Raw genomic sequence first — 7,999 nt, 5'->3', positions numbered from 1 at the left:
TCCTTTAAGGTTGCATATTCAGCAGCGTCAAAAACCTTCACTAAAAAAATATGCTGCCTGAATATAGCTTGAGGCAAAACCCAGGTTACAAAATGTGAGTAACCAACATTTGTATAAACTCAGATCTCTCATTTGAATCAGTGTGAAAATCCACCTGAAACTATAAAAGTGATGAGAGCAATCGGACAACCACCTAGGCTTTCTTTTCTTGCAACACTGCATTCGCCATTTTTTCTGGCTGCTGTGGGTTTGTCAGACAAATTATTTATTATACATTTGAAATAAATCAAATTTCATCATTGCACTCTAATAATCAAGATATGGTCTTTCCAGTTTGCGTGCAGGCAATGCGATCTCACAACTGTGTTTATATTTGTCATGCATTGATAGGTATAGCCTACTACATATTGTTAGTTTAATTGTTCTAATCATGGTTGGCTGTTGGCTCTCACTATTTTCCCAAACCAACCGCTGTCTCTCAGTGTCTCAGTGTCTCAGTGTCTCAGTGTCTCAGTGTCTCAGTGTCTCAGTGTCTCAGTGTCTCAGTGTCTCAGTGTCTCAGTGTCTCAGTGTCTCAGTGTCTCAGTGTCTCAGTGTCTCAGTGTCAGTTGAGTGAGTGGATGCTCCTTCTCCTGTTTGCACCCGATGGATTTGCCTATCAGTATCAGCACATGTTCTCCTGTTCAAAAACAACAAGCTATCTAAGACCACATGTGTCTGTCAGGGCGTACGACCGCACTGCTTTACTGAACACTCTGCATGTGTGTGTGTGTTTGTGTGTGTGTGTATATCTCTGCCTCTTTTTCACTTCTCCATTTTGTATTACCGAGAAGCCAATTTCACAACAATGATAGACGGACTTGATTAGCATGCACATATTGTCAGACACACACACACACACACACACACACACACACACACACACACACACACACACACACACACACACACACACACACACACACACACACACACACACACACACACACACACACACACACACACACACACACACACACACACACACACATACATGGGGGTCCTAAAGGCAGTTAATTTAATTGTTCTCAAAAATAGAATATTGATAATCTTCAAAATATTCATGTCAACATTGACTGCTCTCTAATAGATGCATGATGACACTTCCCCACAAATAAATAGATTGTTGTCTTAAAATTACAGCTTAAATGTTTCTCTTCTCAAACATTTGGACCCTGCATCTATGAATATTCTAAACATATCTTTCTGTGAATCAAATATGCAGTCATTGATAATAGTCTAGGTGGGAAAACTAGAATCTGTTTGATTACATTTGCAGAATATGCTTTGAAATTCAATCAGATGGAGGTTGGATAACATTATAAAAGAGCCACTGTTTTGGTCCACACCTGAATACGATTGCTGTGTTCAGATGTGCCCCAACAAGTCTAACAAAAGGGTCCCATTATTAAACATTGCAGTTTAAAGAAATCCTTAAAAAAACGTCCTGATTTCCTTGGTTTGTGCCACTGCTGGACTAGGGTTCTAAAAGACAGGAAATTAAGATGAAAACATGTGCAAATATATAGCTTGTAGAGTGTGAGTGTGCCTTCATTCAGTGCTGTCTGAGATCTGGGTCTAACAGCAGCAACAGCAGGTCTGCAGGGCCTGGGTTAGACCCCTCGGTGCTGTTTTCTTATTTCTGCCACTTCGATTTTAATCCAAAAACTAAATGTAATCATAGCTGTACTAAAAAGTGGTGCGGGAATGAGTCCTAAACCTGGAAATGAGTTTGCAACTGATTTATCAGCAGAAATAGAAAACTCAGTTTGAACTGCTTAAATCTAATGGCTTTGGATTTAATAGCAGTATTAGGAGTATACTGTATCAGGATGGTGTTACTGCATAGAGTATTCCAGGAATGAGTCCTAAACCCAGAAATGGGTTAGCCATTTAACACTTCTTGTCTCAAAGTAAAAAAACTGAATTCAAGTCTGTGGTTAAAACCAACTGAAACGTTTTCAATCTTTTGTTTGACGACTTAAAACATGTCAGTAAATATCCCACTGGTGAATATCACAAGCCTCGACTGAAGTGTCTTAATAACGGCGACTGCTATTGATTGTCTAAATGAGACCGAACATCAGTCCGCCTTTAGCTTAGCTTTGTGGACGTGAGTCATGCGACTGTGATGTAGTTCATTTCAATCATTTCCTGGTTTAAAGACTCATTCCTGTCAGCCATCAGTCAGGGAAGCACTCCTTCCTCTGGGCGGAGGGCAGACTGAACGTTAGCTTGCAAATGCTAGTAGACATATCAATACATAGACGTATTTTACATAATGTCACAATTACTTCTTCACATGACTAAATGTAAATCCTAGCCATATCTTATGCATTAGTCATTTGAGATAGCAGGAAATAGTTTCCTTTCTAATATTGTCTGTATAACCTCTGACAAGAGATATCTTTACCTGCAACTTCAACTTGAGCCTACAGACGGAGACCATTACCTTTGTTCGACTTCCTCTTCTTAGTGTTTGATAAATCTGCGTGGCAGGATGATCTTGACCTCTTCATTCAGAGAAACAGAGGTGAAGAGTCCATAGCTGAGCAGACAGAAGGACGACTGCTGCACTCAGAGGATACGCTCGGTGCTTCTTTAAGACGGTTTTCATCACTTACACACATTTAGCCTGCGCGAGAAAAATGCAGTCCTTGGAACCTTGGGACTTCCTATATATTTAGTCAAGTTTAATAAAGTTTAAAATGAACAATATCTTGTAAAACAAAAAAAGACAAATCTAATTCCATTTGAGATATAATCCAGTAAATGGAAATGGGGAAATGAACAAAGAGGGAAAGAGAGAGGCGTTGATAAAGTATCTGTGTACATATGTTAACATTCCTCCCACTTCCTGTCCACTTGAAGGAGACAGGAGAGACAACTGACGGCCTCTGAGAGGTTAATGTCTGCTGAACAATGATCATGCATGTCTGTGTGTGAGAGAGTGTGTGTGTGAGCGTTATATGTGTGTGAGTGGGTCAGTGTAAGTGGTGAATCTGGCTGAGTAAACTAAACACTGAGAGAGACACTCAAAGAGCCATCAGAGCTTTTTGTCCTGCTGACAAGAGCTCTTCGTGGAGACAGACATCCATCCAGAACAACCTTTACAAAGCCAAGCAGTTACACCTCCAGCAGCGCCGTTCAAAACAAACTGTGTTCAAATGCGTTAAAGCTGAATTTCCACATTGAGATCACTTGTAATCTCCTAACTGGCTCCAAAAAGAACATATTGGTTCCCCTTCACTGGTTGCTTTTTAGGAAGCCATAAGCAGCCACTTTTTTTTTTATAAGCACGTTTCTTACACAGGGATAAGCCTATACAGAGAGGTTTAAATGTTAACAACACGCTAAAAGGTGCAAATGAATATGAAGTTAAAACAATATTATTCAAATTCAAGCAAATAAAGGTTGAATGACAAAAAAGGGGTAGATGTAGATCTAAATAGAAAGAATTTCCAAATCCTATGCTGATGAGAAAATCCTCCAGGATTTGGTGAAGGCAGCTTGCTCATATATTTCTGAAAGCTGAAGATCACATTTCAAAATCGTATACTTTGCATATAATATTACATCTTCGATCCTGACGTTTTATAACAGCAGCAGCAGGAGTGGACCTGGTGCCAGATTCCTGGGCGTCATATGGCATATTGAATCATTAGAATCATTCATTGAAGGGGCCATCATCAGGACTCCTGTGTGAATCTAAATGTGTAGAACATGAATATTGGATAGACATGCTCTTTCTCTGCTTGTCCTTTACATTTGGAACATGTCATGAACATACATGTACCTCTCTAGACTCTAATTAAATGTTTAACAAATGTTTAACTTTATGATTAAAAGATCAATATTGACTTGAATTTTTACTTGACAAGGCAAACGTTTTTGATCCTGATCAAAACAAGAGAAAAATAATGATGTTGATGAATAATAGTAGAAAGTGATTGTTGATTGTGAAGCAATGGTGAGGAGAGAAGCAGCATCTGGGTAGTTGATTACACGTATTTGATTCATGTATTCTGTCAAAAACGGAAACATGTACTTACATTTGTTTGGACATGGACATAACAATAACATAAGGGAGATGACATTCCCATCTCAATACAATAAGTGTGATAGCACTCATTAGACACAAACAGAAGAACAAAACAAGACAACAAATGAATACATAAATAGAAATAGAAACAACAGTCAATAGGATCGCTTCAACATGTCATTGGTCGACAGCCCAATACAACCCCAAACCCCACACATAACATACCTAGCATGTGTATTGTTCCTTATAATCCCACTCTTCGTTAGAGCTGATTGTTTTCCATAAACTTATTGAGCCACCCTTTGATTTTTTGTGGCAATAATCTTTTCCAAAATAAACTGTATTTTCAATCTACCTTTCAAACACCATGAATTCAGATTTCTCCTTGATTAAGTTTAAAAAGAAGTATGTCAACATGCACTTTGGTTCTTTGGCGCCCTCTGCAGGGCAGCAGGCGTCAGTGCTGCCTCACTCAGTCAGCTGTTCATAAGGGTGCACACCAATACCAATAGTCACACAAATAATATCATCTTCCATTAACAGTGAGATAGATTTATTTGAGTTCAGGCCTGCCTTTATTGAGTTTTTATGACATTTTTTGCTTTTAGTTTATTTCCATCAGCAATTTTCTCTCGAGACACAATAATGAAAACTTGAAACTTGAATCAAGTTTTTGACTGGTCCCACTGATACATTTGCAACATTTTCACACAACACACAGTATTTGATTATCCTTTAATCATGGAAAACATTAATATTAAAAATACTAAACTTCAACTTGACAACGTCCTCCATAAAAACACTAAATGAATGTTACAAAGACTACAGTAAAACCATTTTGAACATTACGGAAAATCTGATACATACATAGCAAACCAACTCAAACACAATGAGGAAAGATATCTCATCTCATCTCTCACCACTGTGATGGAAAACCTCTCTCAAACCTGTATACACTCACATCTCCTTCAGACCCTTACAATGGACTTCATATTCCAATAGAACATGGGGAAAAGGCTTCATAATCCAAACCAATAATCATTCCAGAACAAAATGTGTAATTACATCCTCTGCATATCTATACTAACATAAGTATAAAGAGTACAAGCTCATTTACAGAAAACACTCATTCATGGGATCAGACATGTAGTCAATTTAGGTAACATATCTGTGTATGATTTATGTATGTGCTTATTTACAAACTGAATAGAATAATACAACTAAACCAAACCCATCCTGCAAAGCCACATGCTGTCCCCTGTGACTTGTCTGCAAATTATTGAATAAGTGGAAAAAAAGAAAATAGAATAACACACCATGGAGCCTATATAGGGTAATCTCTAAGATAGGCGTATTATCCCTGCTGCCAGTCTTTGTTGCTAAGCGAATCACACCCAGGAGGCAGTTTTCCATGAGATTTGGAGGCAAATTGTGTATTTCCCAAAATGTCAAACTGATACTTAACACATTGTAGTGGGAGCCTGGCCCTGCCTGAAACATCTGGACAACCTCTGTGGCTGTAGGAGGGGAGCGTCTCCATCCAGGATGTCCTTCAGGGGGATTTGTTAGCAGTGTAACTTACAATGGAGGTCAGCAGTTGTATAGCAGCCTGTGGCCCGGACACACAGGGGAGCTGGCAGGAAGCTGGCAGAGCATGGAGAGGAAGAGCTCTCGGAGAGAAGAATAGCAGAGGGACAGTCCAGAGCCCTCGCTGCAGTGACCCATCCTCTTTCAAAGGGGACACAATCATGATTATCATCAGACAATCTGTAAGGGTTAGCGTTTGGTGATATGAAACACTAACAGACCTGCAATAAACATGGTTAAGTGAAACAAATTGTCAACATCTGTCACATCTAGTCAGAGGCGGAATAAGACCTTGTACTTTAGTAAAAGCCACTACACCAGAGTGTAGGAATACCCTGCTACAAGTAAAAGTCCTGCAATCAAAATGTGAAATAAAAGTAAAAAAATGTAGCATCAACATATACTTAAAGTACCAAAAGTAAAAGTACTTATTATGCATTACCTATAGTGTCTGAAAACACTAAATAGAGTAGTGCAGTGATAATGTATTTGTGTAGGTGGACCTGGATGTATGCATTGCAAGGGCTCCCTGGAGTAAAAGCAATGGGATTGTTCACGGTTGCCTGACTTCACGTCACCACTGTTAAGCTAAGCTAATGTTCGGGGTGATAACGTTTAGTAGTCTCATTTAGTCATGGATGTTTGACAATAACTTACATTTTCTTTCTGTAAGAAAAAGGGACTAAAACATGCTGCCCAAAACACGGGTATGAGATTATTGTATAAATAGGCAATTGGTGAATATCCAAATAAGATATTAAACTTTTGTATCCCTTATTCATGCGAGTAAAATACACATCACAAACTGGAAGCAAAGAATGTATGCCACAGCAGTCCTTATGGGTTTTAGTATTGTCCAAGACCCTGTATTATATATATCGAAATGGGGTCCGTGGTGGACTAGAGAAGGACAAGTATTTAAATGGTTACTGGTAAGAATACCTATGAAAATCTTGTGGATGTGCTTTTGGCTAACTCACAGGACGATAAATGAAATGCGTGGATGGATGGGCTGTTTCGAGGATAGGATTAGGCTAACAGCAGAATGTGATACCAATGCTCATCTGCTCCTCTCTGATGTGTTTCTCTTCTTTAAATCCCTTACAGTGATGCAACACTACAGTTGACTTATTTAGTGTTTTTATTGGACGATCTGGATTCACTCAACACATGTTCAATACAAACCACAATGATGTGACCTGTAGCCCTAACTATTACCAGGAAAACAATCTACATCTCACATTGGTTTGATCTAATAACGCAAAAATGATCAATGGAAGGACTGCAGGATATCAGCACCCTAAACCCTCAAGTTTACTCAAATATACAAAGGACATGACCTCAGTGTCCTCAATGGTAGCTATGACCCTGACAGAAAGAATCAGAGGCATTAGGAGTCTCCCACTACCTGAAATGATATCTATAGCAGTAAATAGGGGATTTTTATTAAATGCCAACACAGGGAGCAAGTTTCAGGAAAGTAAGCGGATAGATGAAAGTTTTACGTCTTACCAAAACCTTCTGTATTCAAACCTTTATTTGACCAACCCTAAACCATATGTTTTTCCAATAACCACAATTGTTCCAAACTGTTGTTGCCATGTGCTAGTTAAAAAAAAAGAGAGATGGGAGAATTTCAAAGATATTGGCACTGTTGACTTCTGTGGAGGAGCACACAATATCAATGCTCTTGGTGTATTTGTAAAGGAGAAGGAAAGATATGTACATAATCATATATTCATTTTCCATTCATCTGTCCTCTTATATCTTTGAAAACAGTTGGCCTCTTTTTGTCCCCATTGTAAAGCATCAAACCATCTGTGCGTCTGCCCCTGTAATAATGACACATTTCCTTAACTGCTGTGTGTGTGTGTGTGTGTGTGTGTGTGTGTGTGTGTGTGTGTGTGTGTGTGTGTGTGTGTGTGTGTGTGTGTGTGTGTGTGTGTGTGTGTGCGTGTGGGTGTGTGTGTGTGTGTGTGTGTGTGTGTGAGACCACTTCTTGTTTTTGGTGGAGTAATAAGGAAACTCATAGTCAGGTCTTTTGTAAAGAGCTGATTGTCAACGACTACTTCCACACGCCTAATGGGCCAATGCATTTGGAGAAGAAAGGCAGGAAATAGAAAGTTGTTGAGTAAGTTGCTCACGGCCTTCTGCCTTACTCAAAAGGTTGTTTCAGAAAATGTGGTAACCTTTCTGTGGCTCCATTTTTTTCTTCTTGCTCTTGCTTATACTTCCATCCTGCTTACTTAAAGTGGACCTATCATGCTATATTTGAATAATATAGTGTAGGACCATACCTATATAAGGCATATTTATACTTTTTATTTTTAA

This window comes from Trematomus bernacchii, unplaced genomic scaffold, assembly GCF_902827165.1.
Source record: "Trematomus bernacchii unplaced genomic scaffold, fTreBer1.1, whole genome shotgun sequence".
NCBI lineage: Eukaryota > Metazoa > Chordata > Actinopteri > Perciformes > Nototheniidae > Trematomus > Trematomus bernacchii.
This window is presented reverse-complemented; position numbering follows the sequence as displayed.